Source organism: Narcine bancroftii, chromosome 3, assembly GCF_036971445.1.
Source record: "Narcine bancroftii isolate sNarBan1 chromosome 3, sNarBan1.hap1, whole genome shotgun sequence".
NCBI classification, from domain to species: Eukaryota; Metazoa; Chordata; class Chondrichthyes; order Torpediniformes; family Narcinidae; genus Narcine; species Narcine bancroftii.
The window spans coordinates 131816697-131843953 of record NC_091471.1 but is presented as its reverse complement, the minus strand read 5'-3'; the positions used below and the strand labels follow the sequence as shown (position 1 = coordinate 131843953).

Sequence of the window (27257 nt, the reverse complement as noted above, 5' to 3'; positions counted from 1 at the left end):
TTTAAAGTGAGTGTGTGTATATATATATAAATTAAAAACATCAAAATATATATAAATAAATTAACAACTTAAATTGCCTATATTTACCTCCTGAGTTCCAGGTAATTGAAAGTTGTAATTGCAGTTGCATTGAAAGGAAAGATGCTCTCCCATTCTAGAGCAGGTGTGGGAGAGTGAGGGTGGAGATCCAATTCTCTTGCACCATGCTAGGGAATGATAGCATGTTGGGCGCTGCTGCTTGATTTCATGTAAAATCCAGCAACTGGTGACACTGCATCCCAGTCAGTAGGTTTTTGACTTGATTTCAAAGGCTGAAATACACCATCTCTGATTGGAAGCAGTGATTCGAGCTCTGCAAGACTCAGGCCAGAGAGAAAATTATAACCAGGTGATTCCTATGATGCATTCGATAGGGAGCAGGATGATTCACCTACTATCTTTTGCATATGACAAAAAGTCAAAATGTTTCTCAACTTTTAAATGGTATGTTTTCTTTAATACCTGATAGAAAAGACTCAATGGGGGTCGGTAGCTGGATAGGGTTTGAAAATGATGTAGTTCAATACAAAACGTGTTTCCAATCTCAAAAAAGCAATTATAAAGTTATGAAAGGAGGGTTAGTTGAGATTGATTGGAAGAATATATTGAAAGGTACAACTGTGAACAGACAAAGATTAGCATTTAAATAAATAAATTGCAAAACACATTCCTTTAAAGCACAGAAACCCAGCAGGGAAAATGATTCATCCATGGCTGACATGTGAAATTAAATTATTAAATAGACTTGTAAAGTTGTCAGAAATAACAGTAGGTCTGAGGATTGGGAGCCTTTTTAGAATTCAGCAAAGGACGACCAAGGAATTGATTTTAAAAAATTGAAGGTTGAGTGAGAGTACACAGTGAGAAACAGAGAAATTGAATACAAGAACTTTTTTAGATAGGTACAAATCAAATGATTAGCAAGGACAAATGTGAGCCCGCAAGAGACACGAAAATCTATAATTAGGCAGAAAGAAATGTTCAGTAAAATTAAATAATTATTTGTATCTGTCTTCATGGAAGAAGACATAAAAATCTGCCAGATAGATTTGAGAACTGAGGGTCTAACGAGAATGAGTACTTGAAGAACTTGGTATCGGTAAAAATAAATTGGACCAAAGAAGTCGGTGAACTTGAAAGCTGATCCCTTTCATATTATTACAAATGTTATAAGCCACCTTGTTTAGAGGGAGGGGTTAGATTAGTTTTAGTTTAGTTTTTTTTTCCTTTTTCTTTATTTTCTTTGAGAGATAAACTGGTTACATATGAGTTCAAACATGATTGTCAAGGATCATATCATTAATCAAAGACAGAATTTACCCTTTGTTTAGATCAAGGGATGTTCAGTATTATATCTGATTATATTATGAGAAAGAGATAAACGATTATTACCATAATGATAGAATTTGATGTTTTAAATAAATAACGATGGATAGGAAAAATTACCTATTGTGATGACTTATTACCTATTAGATGACTTTGTATGTTGAATTTATATGTTAAACTCAATAAAAATATTTTAAAAAGAAAAGAAAGCCGATGATCCCCTTGATCTAGTGAGAGATTGAATACACCGATGCAGTATTCAGAAAAATGAGAAGAGATCTCATTGGAACTTATAATATTTTTACATGTGACAGGCTAGATTTCCCCTGATTGAGGAATTCACAACAGGGGACACAGCTTAAGACTGAGCAGAGAGGAGACATTTCTTCACTCAGAGAGTGGCAAGTCCCTGGAATCTTCTACTTGATGGCTGTGGAAAGTTAGTTCTTGTAACCATTAAAAACAGAAATTTATAGTTTTCCAGATATTAATCAAAGGAAATAAGAAGTGCTGAAGTAGAAGAATCACCACCATCTTGACAAATGGCAAAGAGCCAGAAGACTTACTGCTCCTACATAGGAGCCAAAGGTGTGCTGTTTATTGTTGTTGGTTTGGCTGCAGGAGTAAGCGCCATCCTGGGTTCCGGACACTGCGCGCATTCTTTTTTCGTCTGGTGCGCGCACACTATTCACTCCAGTTGTAGGTGCATTGCCAGGGGTTTCGCGGGGTTGAGGGGTGGCTTGCCCACATTGCCTGACATGGCAGGATAGAGAGGGGAGGGTGAGTAGGGATCTGATATCTTCTGTTGACTGTTACTTAATTTCATACAACAACGTTGCATTATGAGTCCTTTTGTGTTCATTAATAAACAGCAATTCTCCCATCATCACAGTCACTCCACAGCATATGCAATATCACTGGCTCTCCACTCGGCTCTGGATCACCTCGAAAAAGGCAATTCATACATACGGCTGCTCTTCATCGACTATGGCTCAGCCTCCAGGTCCATTATTCCCTCAGTGCTGGTCAAAAAGCTATAAACTCTTGGCCTCTGTACCCACTCTGCAACTGGATCCTTCACTTTCTCATCGGAAGACCAGAGACAGTACGAATTGGAAACATCTCCTCCCCACTGATTAGTAACACAGGCGCACCCCAATACACTACTCATTTACACCCATGACTGTGTGGCAAGACACAATTCCAATGCTATCTACAATTTTGCCAATGACACCACAGCTATCGGCAGAATCACAAAAGGCATGAGGAAGCGTATGGGAGGGAGCTAGATCAGGTCGTTGAATGGTGTAACGACAACAACCTTGCTCTCAATGTCAGCAAAACCAAGGATGTGATTGTAGATTACAGGAGGAAATCAGAGGAACACAACCGAGTCCTTATTGAGAGCTCAGTAGTGGAGAGGGTAAAGAACTTCAAATTGCTGGGTGTTAACATCTCCAAGGATGTGTCCTGGAGCCTCCATGTTGATGCAATCATAAAGAAGGCTCGCCAGCGGCTATACTTTGTGAGGTGTCTGAGATTTGGTATGTCACCGAAAACTCTCATAAACTTCTACAGGTGTACCATGGAGATCATTCCGGCTGGTTGAATCATTGACTGGTATGGAAGCGCCAAGAATAAACAAGAATAAACTCCAGAGGATTGTTAACTCAGCCTTCTACATCACAGGCACCAGACCAGTCCATCGAGGACATCTACATGAGGCGGTGTCTTAAAAAAGCAACCTCTATCCTCTAAGACCCCCACCACCCAGGCTATGCCCTCTACACTCTGCTACAATTAGGAAAGAGGCACAGGAACCTAAAGATGAGCACTCAACGGCACAAGGACAGCTTCTTCCCCACTGCCATAAGATTCCTGAATAATCAATGAACCAAAGACACTGCCTTACCTTTTGTGCACTATTTTTTTTATATAGTAATGTTGTAAGATGGTTATAATATGTATGTTTGCACTGTGATACTGCTGCAAAATCACTGAATTTCATGACTTGTTTATGACAATAAATTTTAATTCTGAGTTTCTAAAAGCATCTGAACTTTGTTATGAACTTGTTTCAACATGTCACAGCTAAGAGCTTACTTAGCCTCCAAATGGCCTTTTCGTGGATAGTAGTCGCTACATCCTATGTACTTAACATGTAGCAGCACAAAGAATGTCTCATTATTTCAAAATTATCATAGATTTCTAAATATTTTCCACAGGATCCGTGGTTTTAACAATATCCCACAAATGAATCTTCCAGAACTCAACACCAAATTTATTGCACATTGCAACCTTTCCCCACAGCTCCTCATTTTTGATGTACACTTTCACTGTTGTGTTGACAACATCAGCAATAAACATAAAAACTGAGAGCTTTACCATAAGCAAAATGGACACTTACATTAGAAGAGTAAATCTTTACTTCTTAGCAAGGCTTAAATACACTTGAATATTATTGTCTCATTAATGGGCTACATTTAATTAATGCCATAATACAGTTCTCAGTAATTACAACTTCTGCTCTTCTTAGATTAATAAAATCTACTCTGTTTCTAATCTGTGTTCTGGGCACATTTTGCTGGATTGAATCCCATTACTCTGCTTTCTGGATGGTATAGTAATCTTTGCTTTGCCACTGCTATCTGCTGGAATTCGTCTCCATCCAAATCAGGCTTGCTTCTGTTGGAATTGTTTCAGCTCCACTCCTTATCTACTCTGATAGCAATGATTTTGCCTGTACTATTGTCACTTTGTCTGTGCTGTTACACCATCCTGCTATCAGTAGCAACCCTCTTGCATAGAAAAATTGAAATTTCTTGTCCAAGTACAAATCTGACTTAAAAGCAAACCCTTTTAACATCAATACAATATTTTACAACTTTGTCTGCCCACTTCTGTACATCTGCATTCTCCATTTGTCAACTTCAGGCTCAAAAAAAAAGACATTTATTTATTTGTTGTTTGCATACTACATAAACGAATTGAGGAATTGAATCAATCGTGAAATGAGGTCAATTTAACTTTAGACGTAGAGTACGGTAACAACCCATTTCGACCCATGAGTCTGTGCCGCTCAATTTACACCCCATTAACCTACACCCCCAGCACGTTTCAAATGGTGGAGAGCCCCAGGGAAACCCAAGCAGATTCAGGGAGATCATACAAAAGGCGATTTGCTAACCACCACACCAACTGCACACATGCCTACAGCTGGTGAGTCAATGTGTACAAAGCTGTAGACACAGAAACATGGTCGTGTTTAATCATCATGAACTGCAAAACTGGACTTGGGTACAACAACCAAGAAAACGTACAGATCTTGATCAAGAAAGCAAGAGCTAATGAAAAGAAACAGGCTGCTGCAGTGCTCCTTGAAGCAACAGGCTACCCCTGCAATGGTGCTGGGAGTATGAATGGAAGACTTGTATTCTTTTCTACCTTTTGAAATAAAGAGGGGGAACCTGTACTCTCAATCTCCTATTCAAGATGATACCTGCATGTTTTGGAACGTTGCATCTCTAGACATGAGGATGATCCATTTTCAGAATTGATCATGATACTACATAAGAAAAAATAACTGTTGGACACTAATTCAACCCAACTGAAGTGTATAGCTGGGCTCTGTTTAAAGAAACCTGCCCGTCGAAAATAAAATGCTTGCCTTCACCATAGAACCTAACAGAAAAATGTCTTAAAGCATTTACATCAATGATCTTTGCTCTTTGCTCCCAAGGTCTAGGTCTATGATTGGCAGGAACCTGGGGCGAGGTGCCAAGGTCAGTATCATGATTGCACAAAATGATGTGCTATTAAAACTGACCCCTCTGGAAAATTTTAGTATCTGCATAAAGCACTCCACTGGGTAGAAGGCAAGCTCCAGGATATATTTTAATGAGTAAGTTGCGATTTATTTGAACAATTTCAATACATTTCTATTTTTTTATGGAAAACAACAGCTCTCCACATGCATTTTGTTCTGTCTTTTCTAGACAGGAAAGAAACTCACTCCCAAACAAAAATATCTCTCACCAAACCTAAAGTTTTGCATTGCACAAGAGAAAATAAATATTTTAAAATTCAGGATTGAAGTCTGATTCATCACTGGTAAGTTGCTTCAATTTGTATTTCATCATTATAATGTTTAATGGAGGAGTGAGTAATGGTTTGACGGCTTGGCTAATTTTTAATACTGTGTGATCAAATTGGTATTAGCGTCAGCTACAGGTAGTCCCCAACTTCCGACTGTAATTGGGACCAAAGGATCAGTCATATCTCAAAATGGACACATCAGAATTTTGCGTGGGGTACCCATGTCTTAAAGCAAACTTTTTAATCAAATCTGTTTTTAATCATGGAGTTTACGATAACAACTTAAAGCTTCCTGAATTTATCGATCAACCTTGGCAAATCTTTCCCATTCTGGTTCATGCTTACCCTGCTCGTTGGTGTTGTGGGGTTCCATGGTCCATAGGCTGTGCATGGCCATCTTGATTCCTGTGCACATGTGCGAGTCTTCGGTTGGCGCATGCACAGTGGGTTCGCATATTGGAGTTCTGTTGACGCATGCACAAAAGTTAAGCGCCCTAACAATATTGAATTTGTGCCCATAACTCTCGCACATGGACAACTGAATTGCAATATGCAAACCCACTGTGCATGCACCAACCAAAGAGTTGCGTGTGCACACAGGAATCAAGATGGCCATTCCCAGCCTACGGACCCTGGAACTTCAACTAACAAGGTAAGTACGCACATTTTGGCTCTTTCAGCACCTAAATGTCTGAATACGCCTGAGATTGTCTGGTCTCAGAAGCGAAGCAGGCACAGGCCTGGTCAGTACTTGGAGGGGAGACTGCCGAGGAACACCAGGTGCTGTAGGATTCTGTGAGGGGCGCTGGACAAAGTGGCGACTCTCCGTCTGCTATTCGTAGACAAAAGTTAAAGAATTTCATGTTACATTCTCAATGTAGTATTACATGACAATAATGGAACCTTTACCTTTACCTTGTATCCCTGTTATTGTTTGTCAACATAATCTGTGTAAATATTATATTTATTTTTTCTTTATATCAGTCATATGTGTGAATGGAAGTAAGTTGCATAAGTCGCAAGTCAGGGAGTACCTGTACATAATTTTTTTAAACCTTTTAAACTAATACAGTTTCCCAGAGAAATGGGTACATTTCAATTCAGAAGCTCCAAAAGAACAATGACATAAGTTTTAGTATCAGCACTGACAGGTAATTATTCAACCTGGCAGTGTTCTCATTCAGCAAGCATGTAAATACTTCCTGAAGCCCACTTGATATGAAAAACACAGTCTACTGTATATTTACAAATTCCATACTTTCAACTGGGGAGGACTGCATTGTGAGCCTTACAACCACACAAATTAGAATAAGGTATGACTGGTTAAAGGTCAGACACTTGATGTCATTAGGTGATGAATTCAGGCCATAGTCATCATACATTACCAATCCACCTGGTTGTAGTGTTCCACAATGACCTGTGCCTGACTTTATTGCATCCTCCCCAAGGAGTAAACCCTGTGCACTTTCTCTCTCTCAATAGCTACATTTTAATGTCAGAGCTCATGTGTTACCATTCCCTCTCTCAAACATAAGAGGCTTAATTGTAACTTCCAAAAATACCCAACCTCACCTCAAACTGGATTTATCTCATACATGATAAAGGATTGTCAACTGATTTACACAGCAACATTGCCTTGATGCAAACCTGTAGCTACTTACCTCAGTGTGCAAGCAGCATTGTAACACTATTTCAAATTATTAATGTGAACACTAACAATATGAAATCCCATTGGCTTACATGTGATTTAATTTTTCAGTAAACAAAATTTATCACACCATTCCAAAGTAGTAATGTTGAGATTCTCGAAAATTCAACATTTTTTGCACTCCCCCTTTCTCCACAACATCCAAGCTCCCATTAACCCCTGCCCACCCCAATGAGGGCACTTCCCTCTCCACTTTTTAAGCTGTATGATATGAACATTGATTAAGGTCTAGAATCAAATGCAATATTGCACAAACTGGACAAGAAAATATTAATGAGTAAGATGCAAGAAGCTATCCAAAACTGTGGAGAAAGTTCTACTTTAAGCATTATACACGGGCAGAATCATATAGGGAAAACAAACACATTTTAAAGGGTCAAAATATAAATTAGTGTCATGAGTGTGTGGACGAGTCAATTAACTTAATTTGAAATAGAGTGGCATAATATCTGCCAGAGGACAAAAAAAAATTATGAGAGTAAACAAGTGAACAAACACAAGATGGGAGCTCAATGGTTCACACTGTACTTAAGTCACCTCTGGATTGCATGTAATCTTTGGTTGCACAGGTAGCTTCTGTAGGTTAAATAAGCTTCAGTTAGTCTCGTGAAGGTCAGGGAGAAACTCAAAGGATTTCTTGGAGGTTTTATCTACAAGAATTCAGGAGGCTTGGGTCAAATCCATGACTGGAAAATAAAATACAGTCTATGAAAGGAGCAACCTGAATAATTTTTGCTTATTCTCAACTTCAATGTATTGAGTAGAATTGCTGATGGCGAGTGAAGAAATTATGCAGTTTTGAACTCAGTGATCATACTTCCATTACTTATTCTACTTTCAAGGTGAAATGTCAGCTGCAGTGTTTCTATTGGCATAGCAGAGTTTATTTATGACAGATTCATCTCAATATTCTCCTTGAGCATTGTGTAAAAGATTGCTTCAACAAACACAATTTTAAGAACTAGATTTTATATTTTGGGTGAAGTTATTACATGCCTTTCTTAACTGACCCACTGCCATCCAAAGCAGGGCAAATTAATGCAGGATCACTACACAAAACAAAAACTTGTTAATAACCATGGTCTGAATTCCTACAGATTCTCCCTTTCTCTAACAACACTAATTATCAGGAAAATGACCAAAATCCAAAGAAGATTTTGCTAATCCCAAAGTTATGGTGGGCAATCTCACAAGATTTCTAGATCTATATTTAGTTGTGAAGGCAGCTTGAAATCTCAACTCAGACACCAAAAGTGCTCAAAAATGCAACCAACTGAATCAAAATAATGCAAGGACACAAAACATGATTCAGCATGTGGCTCAGTAGTGTTAGTTATGGTGCCAGTCAGAGCCTGATAACCCAAGGTCCTTGTTATATTTTGCTTTGTAAGATTTGCATTTGAGAAGGCTTGGGGAATAAATTGAGTATGAATAAGGATTTTGGCGTGGAATTTAAAAATACTGATGAATAAATCATTATACTGTAATACAGATCACTCTTATAAAAATTTCAGCATATTTATTTTTGACTCTTGATAATTTCTGATTAAGGCTTCAGACCCAAGACATTGTATATTTCTACCCACGGATACTGTCTGACCTGCTGAATTACCGCAGCAATTCTTTGTCTCAGCTGCTCTTTTTTTTTGTTTGACTGTTATCAATAATCTTTTATTTTAATAATACGTACAAACCTGAAATTGACAGGTGTTAGGTCTGCTTTGTTCATGAATGAGTGAGACAAACACCAGGCTGAGTCGAAATCAGGGTTCTTTGTTTCTATTACCGGATTGTACCGGATTGTAACACTTGCGACTAAACATGTTAGTCGGAGAATGCATTCTGCCGTTATCAGCAAAATTATGATTTTTTATACCCTTGGATACATGCTTAGAACATCATCATATCATTACTTGTCCAATGACTAAAACTGTTGCTATCCTTTCCCTGCTAGCTTCCTGCCTCTCAATCCATCAATGTCTCTCTTATCTTGTAAGTACAAGGATGCATTTACATCTTGTTACAGCCCTGTACAGGGCAGGGTAACTCCTTACACATTCCCATCTCATGATGTTTTACCTTACACAGGACACTTCAAAAATGTGGCCAGTGCTTTGACTTTTCTTCTTATTTTAATACCTAATATCTTGAGAAACCTTTATGGGTGAAATGGTAGGATAAATATTTTTCCTGAATTGTTCATTTGCTGGTGGATGCGTAATTTTGTATTCTGAAAAGATAACTGTGGGTGGGGTTTCTTTTCCCCGCTCCTTATTTCACTATTGGTAAAGAGGCAATTGTTAGTGTCTTGGTCTATTGTGGATAGCTTCACTCCTTGTTGTCTAGAAATAACAGCCAACTGGAGAAGGGAACAAGTATTCTTAATTAATAACAGAGTGCAATCGTGCTGGAAACCATTCGAAGCACACCCTAGAAAAGAAGAACAAAGAAGACAACAGTGCAGCATAGACAATTTGGCCCTTGATGTTGTGCCCAATTATGAAAACCTTCTCCACAAAAATCTGACCCTTCCCTACTTCACACCCGTACCCTTTTATTTATATTCATGTGTCCACTGTACCAGCCTCCACTATGACCCCCGGGAATGTATGAGTACAGTGGACAGCAAAAAGAATGGACCAGAAATATTTTAACCAAGTGGGTTATCTTTTGTACCTGAAAAAACTTGGAACATGACCTCGATAAATCCAATCAAGTTGTGGGTACTATTTGTACACTTGATGTCTGTATGGGTGACTGTCTTGTGATGATGTCATTTATTTCTCCCTATCCTATAAACTTGCTACTCTGCATTAAATCAGTTCTCATTTCTTTATTAAATGCTATTTTGAATTGCATTTTAATATTCTGTTGGAATACTTTTCCTGCTCACCTGATAATGAATCTGTATTTTGAAGATTCAGGCCCAAAACATCAACTGCCTTTTACTTTGAATGCTGCATAGCCTGCTGTGTTTCTCCAGTACTTTTGTGTCCCATTTTATTTTAAACACAATTAAGGGAACAGAGGTGCAAGACCTTCAATAATTAATAAATGTGCATTCATTTTAAAAGTGAAATAGAGGAATAGGAAAGGGAAGTGAAATATTATAGATCAATTGTCTTCCACCTATTTGTTTTTATGGAACAGGCAAAATAACTTAAAGATTAAACCTTTGGTGTCAATGTAAACCAGTAAAGTGATCTTTATGTAAACGTTAAGGACCAATTTCTATATTTTACTTTCCTGCTTTTAAACACTGACAATTAACATAAATACTTCAAATGTCAGAGGGGGTCATTTGCAAAACTCACTTTCTTATTTTATAATTTCACTTTAATGACGTATCTTTTCCATGTTTTTTTTAATATTTTTTCCCTTCATTTTTTTTAATACTAATCACATGCAACGTTATTAGGGAGGAAGAATGAGTTTTTCTTTTAGTAAATTGTTTCTCCTTTTTTCTATTTTCTTTATTTTACTATTAAGTTCCTTTTAAAAAATATATATTATCTAGACTAAGAATTATGCATATGCTTTACAATTTATGTTTGTTTTTGAAGTACTGAATGTTTTATGAATTATGCAAAACTATTCATATCATCTCATTGTATTTCATTATTATTATAAGCTCTTTATTAAACCAATAAAAAAAATTTTTTTTTCCAAAAGGAATTGTCAGAGTAAACTTCTGGCAGGCCTTCATAAATTAAGCCCTCTCTTCAGAATTAAAGAGTTATTGCATTAAATACCTAAGGATTATAAATACTGGTAGATATCATTCTGCTTGTTGACATGCTCACATAGGGAGCAAAGTAAATGAGATGTTCTCAACATTAGATACTTGAGCTTTAATGGAAAAGCTTATTATTAATGTTCCAATGAAGTGTGACAACAACTGCTGCAAAAACACAATAGCAAAGAGAAAACAGTGATTGTGGAATCTCAAAATATTCTATTAAAATATTGATATTTTGAAATGGAACTAATATTTACTAACATTGCCATGTTAGCAATTCTAGGGTCCTCCTTAACCTCTTCTCCATATAAATTAACTGATTATCCAATAATTTAACAGTTTGAGAATTTGGGCACAATTTAGAAGCTTTTTTGAATTTCAGAGTTTTTGTTTGGCCAGCTCTATTATATCCAATCACCTATTTCAACCTTCTTTGCAAGATTCTTCCTTTAATGAATAGCACAAATTGGCTAGTAAATGTTTTAAAGCCCTTTTTTTTATTGACAACAATTTTGCATCTTTTCAACAATTGGAGGTAAAATTCAACTGACCTAAAATTCTTTTTTTTAGATTTTCACAAATTAGACATTTTTTTGACCTCAGATTTTCCTTTAATTCTTGAGGTGAATATTCTTGATACATTTTTGGAACTACAACCCCAAAGGCTTAATATTCTCTTATCTATGACAAAGTGGTTAATTTAAGACAAGCCTCATTAGTTAAAATCTAGAACGCCTGGGAGCAGGATTTGAACCTTTCGCTCTCCAATGAGGTTTGGGATTCTATTTTTAATCTGATGAACGCTACTTCCTTTTGTGCACGGCATTGTTTGCTGGAATTTAAAGTGGTCCACAGAGCACAAGTGTCTAAAGTTAATCTGTCCCATTTTTATTCAGGTGATGCCTCTTTGGTTCACATGTTCTGGACCTGCCCTAGATTAGAAAAATTTTGGAAGGATGCTTTTCAAACTCTATTGGTGATTTTAAATTTAAAATTGGACCCTTGTCCTTTAATTGCTCTTTTTGGAATAAGTTGAGGATGATGTTTTACTGACTTCCACTCAGAGCCGAATTTTATCTTTTACTTGGTTGATAGCCAGATCTACACATGCACAGTGGCTAAGTTACACTATGACCTGCTTAAATTTAGAAAAAAATTAGATGTGCTATCAAGGATTCAAATATTAAATTCCAAAAAACATGGGGCTCATTTATGGACTACTATTGTAATCTTAAGATTTAGTGTTGTTCAGGAATTTTGGCATTGTGTTGTCCCTCTGCAAGAAGGTGTTACTTGATTCATGTATGTCCATTTTCAATCTTGCTTCAAGAAAGGGGTTTTGAATTTTTTTAAACTTTTTTGCTTTTCCTCTTTTTGCTGTTATGCTTTATTTTGTTATTAAGAATATGCTCTGGATTCCTTAATTATGTAATCTATTTTTCTAATTTGTGGCACAACGTATAATTGTACTGTTCAATTGTTTATAATTTAAGTATCAATAAAAAATATGTTAAAAAAGGAAAAACATTGAACAACAGCTTATTCTTAGCAACACTGGATTGTAATTTTGACAAACACATAAAATGCACTTCATACATGATTTAATGTTTCCAGCAGTTACAGAACTGAATGCTAACAAAGCAATGAAATGAGAAAAAAAATTCTCCCATCGATATACTGCATCATTATTTCACATTGAGTCTGAAAGGCACTGCATTCAGAATCAAAACAAGCGCCATCATTTTTATGTGAGTTGATCCTTTCAAGATCTATAATAGCACCTTTTTGCTTCATATAAAATATTTTATGGATTATTTTTTATTAAAAATATTGTAAATGAACGTCATTTTGAATTTGAATATATGTCCTTCATATTCATATATACTAATCTCCACAGATATTACTTCTGGATTTCATTGCATGGAAAATATTTCTAATGATGACAATAGTTTCAGTGTTTAGGTGGGTTGAGTCATCTATACCCTCAGGCAATCAACGTACAAAGTGGTATTCCACAATTTAATTATTGTCTTGTAGCGGCGGCTACACTGCTAACAGACGGGTTGAGTTCAGTGAGCAAACACTGATTTATTGCAGGCTGCCTGACTGGTCTTATACTCCCAGCCCGGACCTGGCTGAGAACCGCGCTGGGGGTCCCGACGTCACCAGGGCGTCATGTGGGTCCCCAAGCGCGGGCTTCTGAGCCCGGTGCCGAGGTCGGGAGGAAACCCCCGACAGTGCCATTTTGGCCGGCTGCCCTGCCGCGTGCATGACAAGTGGGGCCAGTTCACCTGCCTAATGGCGTACCGCCACAGTCTCTATCAGTACAACACATGAAAATAGTAAATGATTCAGGACACAATCATAATCCCAAATCAACAAAGCCAGAAGATACAAACAGAAAAAAAATGTAGACTCTAATCTCCTGAACAGATCTTTGTTGGGGAGCAGGATTCAACAATGACAACTCCCAAGTCAGAATCTGTCAATCAACTGTCAAACAGCAAAGCCTCACTGCAGCTCTCGTCACTTAGCTGTCAGTGGTGCTGTTGATGGGCTCAAGTCAGAGAGATCACTCAGGGATGCCCTTCAACTATTTCACTCACATCAGTCATAGAAATGATCTGGTGTGAGAGCCTGAGAACGTGTGAACTTTTCTGAACCCAGAAAGTAGGGGGATCTATAATATACATTCTTTGTTCAAGAGAAACCTTGTGAGAGGGAGTGCATTAGGCAAGTGGTCAACTGGCTCAAAGCAGCGGTATTAAAAAGATACTTAATACAGGTGACTTAAGGGGATAAATGTTACAATTTTAATGAAAGTAACAATCTACAGTTGACAGGAAATTTTATGATCCTTTAAGAAGAACTAGTTTAAGACTACTTAGTCGACCAAAAAGAGTTCAGGCAAATCTAATCCACAGAATAAGTCTAAAAGACATGTGATCAGTTGAAATACAAAAACACAAGAAAATGGGAGGAGGAGTTGGCCATCAGAACCCTCAAGCCTGGTCCACTGTTCAATATGATCACGTTAATCAACGCTAGTCTCAACTCCTTTTCTGTGCCAATTCGCTTAACCCTCAATTCCTCAATCTTTCAAATATGTATCCATCTCCACCTTAAACATACCTAATGATTTACACCCAAGGGTCGAGAATGCCTCAGATTCATTCCCTGAGTGAACTTTCCTGCATGGTTTTAAATGACCAATCCTTTACTTTGTAAAAATATCTCATTGGTTGTGACTTTTCCACAAGTTGTAAAATCTCAATATCTACCCTGACAAGTCCCATTAGGATCTTAAATAAAACACTAAAGTCTGCAGAATGCTGAGTTTCTCCAGCATTATGTAAAAACACAAAGCTGGAGAACCCCAGCAGGTCAAACTGTGTAGTTTATATCACAAACATAAAGATACATAACCAATGTTTTGGGCTTGAGGTATGAAAAAATGTAGCCAGGTGCCTGAATAAAATGGTGTTGAGGGGAGGGGCAGGGTGAAGAGCATGGCCCCAAAGACAGGAGGGAATAGGTGGATAGGGGAGGGAGGGCACATTAGCAAGCAGGGGGAGGGGGATGGCTCTGTGAATGAAGAGGGAAGGGGGTGAAGTGCTGGAGGCAAGAAGACAAAGAGAAAGGGATGGGAGGGGAACAGAGAGTAGGCTAGCAGAAACCAGAGAAGTTGATATTAATGCCATCCGGTTGGAGGTGCAGGTTGCTAGAGAAATTGGCAACAAAAAATTATGCCACATTTCGGTGAGTGCTGGATTTTTCGTAGTGGAGTGGAGGATTAGTGTACCTGGGTGCTTGATAGCACAGACTGAGTGGGCAGAAAGACCTTTTTCCATGTTGTGCAACTCTATAGATCTATTACAAATTCAGCACAGAACAATAAAAGGAGAAGTGCAGTACTGCTCCACCCTGACCACCCGCAGATAGGAGGAACAACACCTTATTTTCCGTCTGGGCACCCTCCAGTCAGATGGCATGAACATTGCTTCACTGCTTTCCATTAGACCTGCTTGTCTTTTTTTCCCCCTCCCCCATTTCTTACTTTTTCCAGTTCTTTCATCTACCCCCCTCACCCTCAGTGCTGCTGTCCCCTTCTCCACCTATCATCTCCTGCCCTGCCACCCCACCTTCCCCCTCCCACTCTTTTGTTCTGACACTCACCAGCATTTTCTCAGGGCTCAAGCCCAAAACGTCAGCTATGTATCTCTGCCTTTGACCTGCTGAGTCTCTCCAGCATTTTGTGCTTTCGCTTCAACCACAGTGTCTACAGAATTTTGTGATATACTGCAAAAACTATAGATGCTGGATCCTTGAGCAAACAATGAGATGCTGAAAGAACTCAGTGGGTCAGGCTGCATCCAGTCAATGTTTTGAGTCTGAATCCTTTAGAGACAAAACTAAAATGCATGTGATATTATGTATATGAGAGAGGAAAGAAGCCAAGAGGGGCCAAAGGTGCTAGGGTATTCAAAAGTCGGGAGGAGAGGTGGAGAGACAGAAAAATTGGTATTCATGCTGTTAGGCTTAAGGTGGTCCAGGAACTACAAATGTGTTGTTCGTCAAGATTACATATGGCCACTGACAATGGATAAGGCAGAGGTCAGACACTTGTGGTCAGAGGTCTAGGAATGCTGTGAAATAGTTGACTATAAGAAGTCCATGATTGGATCCACAGAGTGTTGATGTTCAGTGAAGCAATCACCCGAACTGTGAAGGCCACCTCAGAATGCTGTAAGTTTGGATAATGTGCCTGTAAAGTTCTGACTATAGTCCTGGATGGAGGTGAAGATGGAGAATAGAGACAAATTATACACTTTCTGCAGTTACAGTGGGATGTGCCCAAGTGGGGAGGGAAGAGTGGACTAAAGAGTTTCAAAGACATTGTCTCATTTTTGGCAGAGTTTCCAATCTCGAAAAACTCTTCATCATAAAGAAGGACAGATCCAAAGATTTGTCCTGGAGCCTCCACATTTATGTAATCACATAGAAGTCTTGCCATTGGCTATACTTCGTGAGGCGTCTGAGGAGATTTGGTGTGTCACTGAAGACTCTCGTAAACTTCTACAGGTGTACCATGGAGAGCATTCTGGATGGTTGGATCACTTCCTGGTATGGAGGTGCCAACTCCCAGGACAAGAATAAACTCCAGAGGTTGTTAACTCGGCCTGCGACATCACAGGCTCCAGACTTCACTCCATTGAGGACATCCACATGAGGCAGTGTCTTAAAAAAGCAACCTCTATCCTCAAAGACCTCCACAAACCAGGCCATGCCCTCTTCACTCTGCTACCATTGGGAAAAAGGTACAGGAGCCTAAAGGCAAGCACTCCACAGCACAAGGACAGCTTCTTCCCCACTGCCATCAGATTCCTGAATAATCAATGAACCAAAGATACTGCCTTACTGTTCATGCACTTGTTATTATATAGTAATGTTGTAAAATGGTTATAATATGTATGTTTGAACTATGATTTTGCCAAAAAACACTGAATTTCATGACTTGTTCATGACAATAAATCCTGATTCTGATTTAGAAATGGATGTTAATCAAAAATGGAAGGAGCTCGCTCTGGGCACATTCAGCACCTAAAGCCAAGCCAATCGTTCAAGTGTGGGCTTTGGGATTTCTCTCTCAATAAATTAACATTTTCAATGATGGTGAGTGTTGCACATTTCAACATCCAATGTAAAATATTACATTAGAATAGATTATTTCATTTAGGTTTTCTCTGATGATATAACACCATTCTCGACACAATTCAAACCAGACCAAATACATACAAATGAATGCTTGGCAGTACATCCTCGAGATCTGCCCATTTCTGTGAACAGCCTGAGTCACAGTACATCAGTTTCTGAAAGGTAAAATAATTTTTATAGCTGAAAAACATCCAAATTCACTCCCAAAAGAAAAATGCAAAAATACCAGAATCCTCATTGATTCAAAACACACAGCTCTTCAATGGTGGTGGTGTCTGATCAACAAACGAACAGATGTGATGGATGGTTAAAGAACAACACATTGACATATTTCATAGCACTTTATGTATTGCTGGACGGTACAGCACTTAAATTGGTGCTTTGAAATATGTTAATGCATTTGTTACTAATATATCTTATAATCGCAGTAGTTTTACAAGTAGCACTTGAATAAAGTGTTCTGAAGAGATAACTGAATGCCGGAGGGCAGCACATATATTTCAACATTTTAAAAAATAAAACATTTTTTCATTCTCCTCCTAAAGTACTCAAATCAAGAGAATGTGGTTTTATAATGGAGGGCTCCACAATGGAGTTGACACTTGTTTAACATCTGCTCATTCCTGCAGCAATCACTGAACAGTAATCAGGAATGGCATCTATGGTCTTCAGACAGACCAGTTGCAGTTGTTTCTATTAGTGGCACAGAACTCTGTGAGGATATTCAGAGTTGAAGGAAACTTGTTTACCCTCAAAAAATTGTGTAGTACCATGGATGTAAAATCAACTAAAAGTGAATGTTTCTAACATGAATGGGATTCATTTGAAATTTATAGCCAAAACCTGATAAACTGCTCCTGCTAGGGCTTTGACTACAATTGAAACTTGTTGTGATATTGTGGTTTAATGGAATAATGCATTCCAGAGTAGAGTTTTCAGACCCTTAACTCATAAAGAGTATTAAAGGATTACAGTCTTCAAAAAACAGGGAGTACAGTAATAAGGTTACTGAGGCTTGGAGTAATGATTTATAGAAACGAGTTCAAATCTCATCATGGCAGTCAGGAATTTAAAATTTAGCTCATAAATCTAGAATAAAAAGCTAGTATTGCCAATGGTCACTACGAAAGTATTGAAATGTCTTGAAACCTCAAGCACTTCACTGATGCCTTTTAAGGAAGAATATTTGCCAAACTTGGTCTGGCTGAAATGCAATACCATAACCCTCTGACATGTGGTTAACTCTTAAATGCCATTGAAAAAGTCTAAAGCCTACTGCCCGAGAAGAGTTAGAGATGGACGATAAAGGCAAGCTTTTCCTGGAATCCCCGCATTTGGAGAACAAATAAAAATAAAACAGTTGTCTTGAAGACCATCACAAACTCAGCAATATTTTTGATAGAGCAAGGAATACAGATTATGAACCACATATCTGAACATTTCCCTGTTGCTGCCAGAATATTGCACATTTGTCAAGCAAGTTGCAACACTTGAACACACACACACACACACACACACACACACACACACACACACACACACACACACACACACACACACACACACACACACTCACACACACACAGAAAATGGAGGAAAATAATTCATCAATGAGCAAAACTTATCTTGATTTCTGATTCGTTTTACAATTATGGTTAATCTCATAATATTTATGCACGTGGAGGCATCGTCAATTCTACTAATTTTCTGCACCTGACAAGAAATTCTCTGTGATTTATAAAAACTGAATTTCAGTTAATCTTGACACTGAAAGAAATGTATTAAATTTAATTTTTACATAATAATTTCTGAACCGAGCATAGATTCCTACACTCTGAAAAAGTTTTTACCCAATCTACTGAGAAGAGAGGCTGGAGATGGTCACAATGGCTTTACATTTTGCTGATGCTATGACAAACCCTTCCTTCGGGACAGTTTACAAGAAAGGTCTCACCTGCTCAAATGACCAAATATTAATTGCTTTTTCACCAATAGCTTCTGAATTGCGTAAATAGATAACTTGTATATCTAATACCTGAATGGACCTAATCATATTATCATGAAACAAGGAGCAATTTCAGGACCTTTGCAGAATTTTCTGACACAGGTGAACTAAAAACCATCAACACAGATGACCAGCGATTCCATTCTTAATAAAAAAGTGGCTGATGCCAATGCACAAACTACAGATTGCCATTCCACAGGTACAGAGAGAGGGCTCCTTTCATGGACAGCACATTTAAAGTCAAGCAATGCTGCTCAATCACCTCATTTTTAACATGCTTACACAATGCATCAGTATTCTGATTTTCACTCACAATCTTATCTATTGCACACATTTATCCTGAATATCTTTATTGCAGCATGAAAGCAGGCTCTTTGGAATAATTCATCTGTGCTGATCAGGATGTCCCCCACCCCCCATCTTTGGCATGTACCCCTATAAATCCTTCCTATCCATGTACCTGTCTAAATGTTTATTTAATTCTTGTGATTGTACCTGTCTCCAACCACCTCCTCTGGCTGCCCATTCCATATACTCATGATCCTGTGTGGAAAAACATGCCCATTTAAAATTTTTCTCTCATTTTATGCTTTCTAGTTTTAGACTTCCCCACCCTGGAAAAAGACTGTGACTATCAATGTCCCTCATAATTTTATTATACACCTCTGCAAAGTCACCCATCAGCCTCCTTCACCGCTAAGAAAACTGTCCCAGCCTGTCCAATCCTTTCTTTTCTAGTCCTAGCAACATCCTTGGGAAACTTTCTGCTTCACCTTCTCCAACTTCCTATAGTGTGGTACACAATACTGCTTTGTCTTTGACACAGGATCTCTTCTTCTTTGGCTTGGCTTCGCAGACGAAGATTTATGGAGGGGGTAAAAATCCACGTCAGCTGCAGGCTCGTTTGTGGCTGACAAGTCCGATGCGGGACAGGCAGACACGGTTGCAGCGGCTGCAGGGGAAAATTGGTTGGTTGGGGTTGGGTGTTGGGTTTTTCCTCCTTTGCCTTTTGTCAGTGACACAGGATACAATAACTATAAAAGGCGTGCTCAAAAATGAAGGTCTGAAAAGTGCTGACTCGAGGAGTAGAAATCTGTTGCTTGCAATAATTGGGGAACTGAGCAACACCTGTACATTGCTACCACAGTTTTAACAGCATGTCAACTTCACCACCAGAGGGGAGAAAACCTGAGATCCACACCAACATCCCTGGTGTGTACAATGCTGCTGGAAAAACAAAGTCAGTTCACAGGATGTGGCGGAGGGCCACAGCAGTGCTACAAGACTGCTTTGAGAATACAAACTGGTTAGGGAGGTGGCCACCTACAATGGCTACATCAACGTCGACAAATACATGAGCTCAGTAATCGACTACATTGTCAAGAGCATCAAGGATGCCACGGAGATCATATGCTACCCAACCAGGGCTAACCATAAACCATGGTTGGACATCGAGGTCTGTGCACTCCTCAGAGTTCGAGATATAGCCTTCAGGACAGGAGATAAGTTGGCATTATGATCAGCCAGGGCTGAACTCTCCTGTGCAATGTGGAAGGCAAAGCGTGGGTACGCTCAAAGGATCCATAGGATCCATAGGAAGTTGTGCAGCACTGGTGACATGAGGCACATATGGCAAATTATCAAAACAATAAAAGACGACAAGATAACAATGATGCCTCCCTTCTGAACAGACTGAATATCTTTTATGCATGGCTCAACAAGAAGAACAAGCTGACACCAAAGAAAGCTCCTTCTCCCCCTGAAGAACAGGCCTATTGCATCACTGTGGCTGAGGTGACTAAATTCTATCCAGGGTGAACCCACACAAGGCAGTGAGACTAAACAACATACCTGGCCATGTGCTGAAGGACTGAGGTTCCCATGGAGATCTTCAACACCTTACTGCAGCAATCCATCATCTCCAGAGATTTCAAGACAGCCACTATCATCCCATTACCAAAGAGGGTGACAGTAACAGGCCTCTACAATGACTGCCTAGCAGCACTAACTCCACCAGAGATGCTGGACCCATTTCAATAAATTTACAGATGGAACCATTCGACCATCAATACTATAGCTTTGACCCTCCACTTAGTCCTGACCTAACTGGAGTACAATGCCTCATACACCAAGCTGCTGTGCATTGACTTCAACTTGGTGTTTCACATAATCATACTCCAGAGGGTGGTGGAGAAGCTGTCCTCTCTAGGACTCAACACCCTTCTCTGTAACTGCACTCTGGACTTTTTTAACAGAAAGACCTCAGTTTGTCCACTTGACAAAACATTGAGCACCATCATTCTAAGCAATGGTGTACCTCGGGGCTGTGTGCTCAGTCCACTCCTGTTCATTCTACTGATGCACAACTGCATCGCCAGATCCAGCTCCAACAGGGTCATCAATTTACAGATGACACAACAGTAGTTGGCCTCATCAACAACAACAATAAGTGGAAATACAGAGAAGAGATGAAAAATCTCATGAAATGGACTGAGAATAATCTGAGTCAACATGGAAAAGACAAAGGAGATGATTTTGGACTACAGGAGGACAAGGAAAGACCAGCCTCCACTGCACATTAGTAGCTCGGTAATGGAGCAAGTTGTTCCATTCCTCAGAGTCCATTTAACAAGTAACATATCCTGGATGATTAACTTCTCCGCATTTGTCTGGAAGGTTCAACAGTGACTGAACTTCCCTAGAAGGCTGAGGCAGGCAAGTCTATCAGTCACCATCCTGTCAACTTTCTACAGGAGTTCGAACGAGAGCATCTTGGCCAGCAGCATCACAGTATGATTTGGTTGCTGTAGAGCACACATGTCAAACTCTGGCCCGCGGGCCAAATTTGGCCCGCGATATAATTATATTTGGCCCGCAAGATCATTTCAAAAATGTATTAGAGGTGGCCCGCCCTGCAGCGAGAGCCGATGCTGTTTTTTGGTAATGTCACCCCCACCATCCTCCCCCTTCATTGCACATCCTTCCCCACCCCCTAACTATCCCCTCCCCCCTAAAACCACCCCCCTTAAAAGATGGCCAGAATATTCTCAAAAAGGAATCCAGAATGGTAAAGTTCCACAAACCTTCTGCTGGGAATCCTAACAACACCCAGGCATCAGATCCATGGGACGCGGAGGGAGCAAGACTGTTGCAGGTTGACCGTGCAAACTTTGAGAACAGGGAAAACAAAATTGTAACACAAGAAGTCTGTCGATGTCATCAGCCGGCAAGCCAGTTGGAAGGCTCCCCGCACAACCAGTCACTTCTCCCACCTGTCGAGCGGTGCGGCGGATTGGCGAGCGCCTGTGATTTCCTGTCGGCGCAACGGACATGGCAGGCTGCGCACGGCCCCCGCTGTTCTGCAAAGGCTGATCGGCAGCGCGCTGGGCCTGAGTGGGTGGGTAAGCAGGGGTGGGCAGAGGATATAGGTGAGGAGTAATGGGCAGGGGAAGTTATGGTGGTGCGGGGGCAGTTAGAGGGAGGGATGAGTAGAAGGAGGGGTGGATAGGGAAGAGGTAAAAGGGGAGGGGCAGGGCGAGTAGGGGAGGGGTGATTAGAGGGTGAGAGACGGGTAGAGGGAGGAACAGGTTGAGGGGAGAGGCAGTAGAGGGGTGTGTATAGGATGGGATGGGTAGAGGCAGAGCGAGTGGAGTGAGGGGTGAGTAGAGGTTGGGTAAAGGACTGGTCAGGTAGAGGGATGGTGGGTCGAGGGTGAATAGAGGCCTAGATCCTGAGGAGTGAGCAGGAAATGCTGAGTCCTGATGCAGGCCAAAATGGACACAGCCTGTGAATGCTGACTACATCTCCACAGGGACCAAATATGTTTCCCTCAGGTCAAGCAAAGGGTGAACTTGAGCTACCTACTCCTGACCTGTAACATTATCCTCCTAAAGTTATATCCTAAAGTTTAACATTACATATGTTGAAAGAAGAGAAAACATGCAGATGTTGTTGAAAATTTTCAATAAATATTTAGTTCGGCCCTCGACTTAGTCCAAGTTTTTAATTTTGGCCCTCCGTGAATTTGAGTTTGACACCCCTGCTGTAGAGCATCGGATTGAAGGTCAATCCACAGGAATATAAAAGTAGCAGAGGGGATCACTGGGGTTTCCCTCCCCCCTACCCATCAATGTGATTTACAGGGATTGTTGTTTGAATAAGACGTACAAAATCAGAGTACTTTCCTACCATCAGGTATGCAGCATCTTCCAGCTATTGCCATCAGGAAAACTACAGAACTATTAGAGCCAGAACCACCAGGCTGAGGAACAACTTCTTCCCATGGGCAGCGAGACTGCTAAATGATTGCTAAAACAGCTCTCATTTCCCATTTATATAAAAAATCTTCTGTGTCTTCTCTCCTATCTTTTCCATCCCCATTTGAATCCATGCTGGTTTTACTCCCTCTTCAAAAAAAAGAGAAACATCAATTGTGTTGCCTTATAATAATATTTTTTAATTGGAAATTGTCGACCTCCTAATTCATATTTCCACATTAATTTTTCTAGAGAGACCTTTGACATCTTGCCCTTCCAAAGACACTTTCTTATATATTTATTTAATTCCTGGGAAAAAGTTCTGTGATAAGTATGTAGGCAATGTTTGAAAAAGGTATTGCACTCTAGGAAATGTATTCATTCTAATACAATTAACTCTTTCCAATATGTTATTGGCAGTTCCATCCATTTTATTTCAAATCTTCATCAATTTTCTTAAGGAGGGAATAATTTAATTTAAATAAATTGTTTAAATTATTATCTATCCATATTCCTAAGTATTTTATTTCATTTACCAGCCATTTAAATTGGGCATCTTTTTGACATTAAATATAGTCACCTCTAGTAAGGGGAACAATTTCAATTTTATCCATATTTACTTTATAACCAGATACTAGCCCATATGCTTTTAATCTTAAATATAGTTTACATCATGAGCCTTCCAATTCTGTAAAATAAATTAATGCATAATCTGCAAATAAATTAATCTTATATTTCTCTTGGTTAATTTTAAAACTTTTAATATCAGGGTCAGATCAAATCAATTCTGCAAGTGGTTCCATTGCTAAAACAAATAGAGCTGGAGATAATGAATACCCTTGCTTACTAGATCTAGTTAAATGAAAATGCACAGATGTCTTCCCATTTGTTATGACTTTAGCATTCTGTCCATTATATAAAGCTTTAATCCAATTTGTTCAAACCAAATTTTTTCAAGCACTTTAATCAAAAACTCCCATTCTAATCTACCAAATGTTTTTTCAGTGTTTAAAGCCACTGCTACACTTAAGTCCCCTCTCTTTTGTGCTAGATGCATTATTCTCAATAATCTAGTCACATTTTCTTCTGATTTCCTTTTTCTTAGCAAATCCAGTCTGATCCATGTTTATAACTTCAGTAAAAATTTTGCCAACCTATTCACCAATATCTGCCACTATTTTATAAACTGCATTTAATAATGAAATAGGTCTACATGGTAATGGCTTAAAAGGGTCTTTATCTTTTTTTTTGGTATTACAGTTATTATTGCAGTATTAAAAGATTCCGGTAAAATATGTGATTTTTAAGGGGGGCGGAATTAATAAATCTTTAAATTCTTAATAAAAATTCAGACAGGAAACCATCTTCTCCTGGAGACTTATTACTTTGTGATGAACTCAATGCTTCCCTCACCTCTAATAGGGTGAAGGGACCAGCCAGTTCTCTTTGATCTTCCAAATTTAATTTTGTAAATTTATCTGAAACAAAAAAATTATATATTTTATTATTATTTTGAGTTTCTGATTAATGTCTATGTTTCTCCTTATTAATTTATCTTTGAAAATCTTTTTCTAAATTTGTTATCTCTGTCTCCAATTGTTCTACCTTTCATAATTTTAGTAGTATTAACCAAATTAGAGTTGGTTTCAAAAAACATATTTTATTTGTTGTCTAATAAAATCACAAAAATCTTTTCTTTATAATAACATAGAATTAAATATCCATCCGTAAACTAATTCTTCTTTGTCCATCAGTGTTATTGTCAACAATAAAGGAGAGTGATCAGATAAAATTCTTGCCTTATAATTTGCTTGTTGAACTCTGCCCTAAAGTTGAGTCATATCTATTTGAATAAAATGAATAGTCTCTTTCTCTTGGATGCATTCTTCTCCATGCATTCATTAATAGCTATGTGGCCTTAGCTGCTTTTGTCCTTGTTATTGCTCTTGTTGTTCTATTTAGATCTGGATCTTAGCAAAATTTAAAATCCCCACCGATTAATATATTGTAATTTAATTTATATTTTAAAAAATGTAAAAATTGCATTAGCAGTTGCAAGGAAATGTATATCAGTGACATGGAAATTGGATTCTCATTTAGGTCTGGAAAGATGGCTTGCAGAAATTTATAGTCATATACCTCCTGATAAGATTATATATATATCTTAAGAAATAAATATGATACTTTTTTGAAAATGTAGTGCCCATATTTACATATTGCAGGTATAAATTTATAAATGGCTTTCCCTAAGCCTCATAAAACCTTGTTAACTCCTTGGAATAAATAAACAAATAAAATTGAATAAGGTTAGAATCCAGTGAAAGGCAACCAGATTTATCACTTCTTTTTCTTAGTAATTATATTCTTTATCCTTTTGGGGTTTTTTTTCTTTTCTATTTCAATTAGGGTTATTATTTGAGGGAAGAAGGTTGGTGGCTTTTTTTCTTTTTGGGGTTTTATAAAAACATCATGTATAATGGATTGACATGATTACATTATACATTTTGTATTTTGTCATGAAAACATGTATGGAAAAATTAAATAAAACCAAAAAATTCCAAGGGAAGGGCTGCTGTTCCTGAACAGAATACTTTCCGGGTAATGCCAGGCAAAGGCAAAGACAAACACAATTATATCCATTAGGAAGCTGTTTCTTGTCTGTGACCATTAACTTTCACAGGAAATTGTACAAACTTACAAATTCACAAAGCACCAAAACAAAATCTTGAAAGTCACAAATGTGGAATCATTAATTGGTGCTAATTGCAAATGGCGATGATCTATAAAAAATAGTATTTTTTTTTAAAAGCCAGGTTGTTCAGTCCTGACCTCATTCAAGGACTAATTCATTTTTAATCATTAGACCAATGGTTAACATAATTTTTCTTCAATTTGCTCTTTAAATACATACTATTAGAATCTTCCTGCTGTCATTAGATCAGAAGCAGAAAATGTGTCCTTCACAAGCTAAAGACAGTTTAACCATCGATCTTTGACATTCATTGGAATTAACAACACTGAATTCACAACCAACAATAAATAATCTTGGGATCAATATTCACCAGAAAGCCTTTCCATATCTACAGCATACAATTCTGGAGTTTGACAGAATACTCTTCGCTTCTCTTTGCGAGTGCAGCTCTAACAACATGCAGGAAGCTTCCCACCATCTAAAGCAGAACTGCTTATTTGACTGGTACCCCATTCACCACTCTAAACATCAACTTCCTCCACCACTGGTGCATGGTGGCCATAAACTGTACCACCTATAAAACACACCGCATTACTCACCCAGAACTCACAAACTCTCTCATTAAGTCAAAGAGCAGACAATGCTCATCACCACCACCTCAGATTCCTCACCTAATTATGCACCATCCTATCCAGGAAATATATCACTTTTTCTTTATTAATCACAGTTCAAGTCCTAGGACTCTCTCCCCATTAGTCTGTGGAGTAGTGGACTGTGGCATTTAAATAATGCCCCCTCACCAACAACTTATTAAGCGCAATTAGCAATGTGGAACAAATGTACCAAGGTTCCATAAGTTAATCAATCATAACTACTTCACCGTCTAATACAAAATGAGCTTGATTTGGAATACAAATTTTACACACCTCAACAGAATTTTCAGAAGCTATTTTTAAACATCCTCTGGTACATGAAGGATTGGGCTAGCATGTTAAACAAAACAAGATAATTTTCAAGCCTTCCACCTTTCACAAGCAGGATTGAATTGCCACAAAAATAATAGAAATTACTTACTACCTAGTCCTCCTGAAAATGCACTCAACATCTTGCCTGAGAAATTCAGTGCTTTCATTTCTTTCAAATGCATCTTTTGAGTGGCAGTGTGCAGGTGCACTCTGCATCTGAAACACATTGGCAACCATTGTTCTCTCTTCAGTCAGACCTGATCCAATTCTAAAGGCCAGCCAAGCATCAGCTAAGAGCTGAGATCATTGTCTGACATGGAGTTGGGTTCCAGTAGCATTCTACTTCTCCACCACACTAGTGCAGGGCCGCAATCTGTGTTTGTATGGAGGCCTTGACATTACTCACTCTTATGTTATTAAATACTGATGGCAATTTCTAAGAAGGCTGGGGTTAATGTGTATAGGAGGAACTTTTTGACTGGATGTGGCTAAAATTTGCTGCAAATTGGCATCATTCTTTGGTGAAGGAGCAGTCACATACAATAAGTACTTTTTCTCAGTGTGTTTACAATAAGCAGCAGAATCAATATACATTTTTTTATGTACTTAGAGTGAGTTGATTAACCCAGATTTAATAGATGGGAGCTAATTACACTACTTTCCATGATGCTTGTCAAATTTCTCATCGACATCTCACTATCAGACCAATCCAATCAG

At 38.6% G+C, this 27257-nt stretch overlaps 1 protein-coding gene across 4 annotated transcripts in view; it reads right to left on the bottom strand.

The window, feature by feature from the left end:
- The window catches only part of ldb2a (LIM domain binding 2a), a 576008-nt gene that overhangs the window by 224823 nt on the left and 323928 nt on the right, over positions 1-27257 (bottom strand). The window lies entirely within an intron of this gene.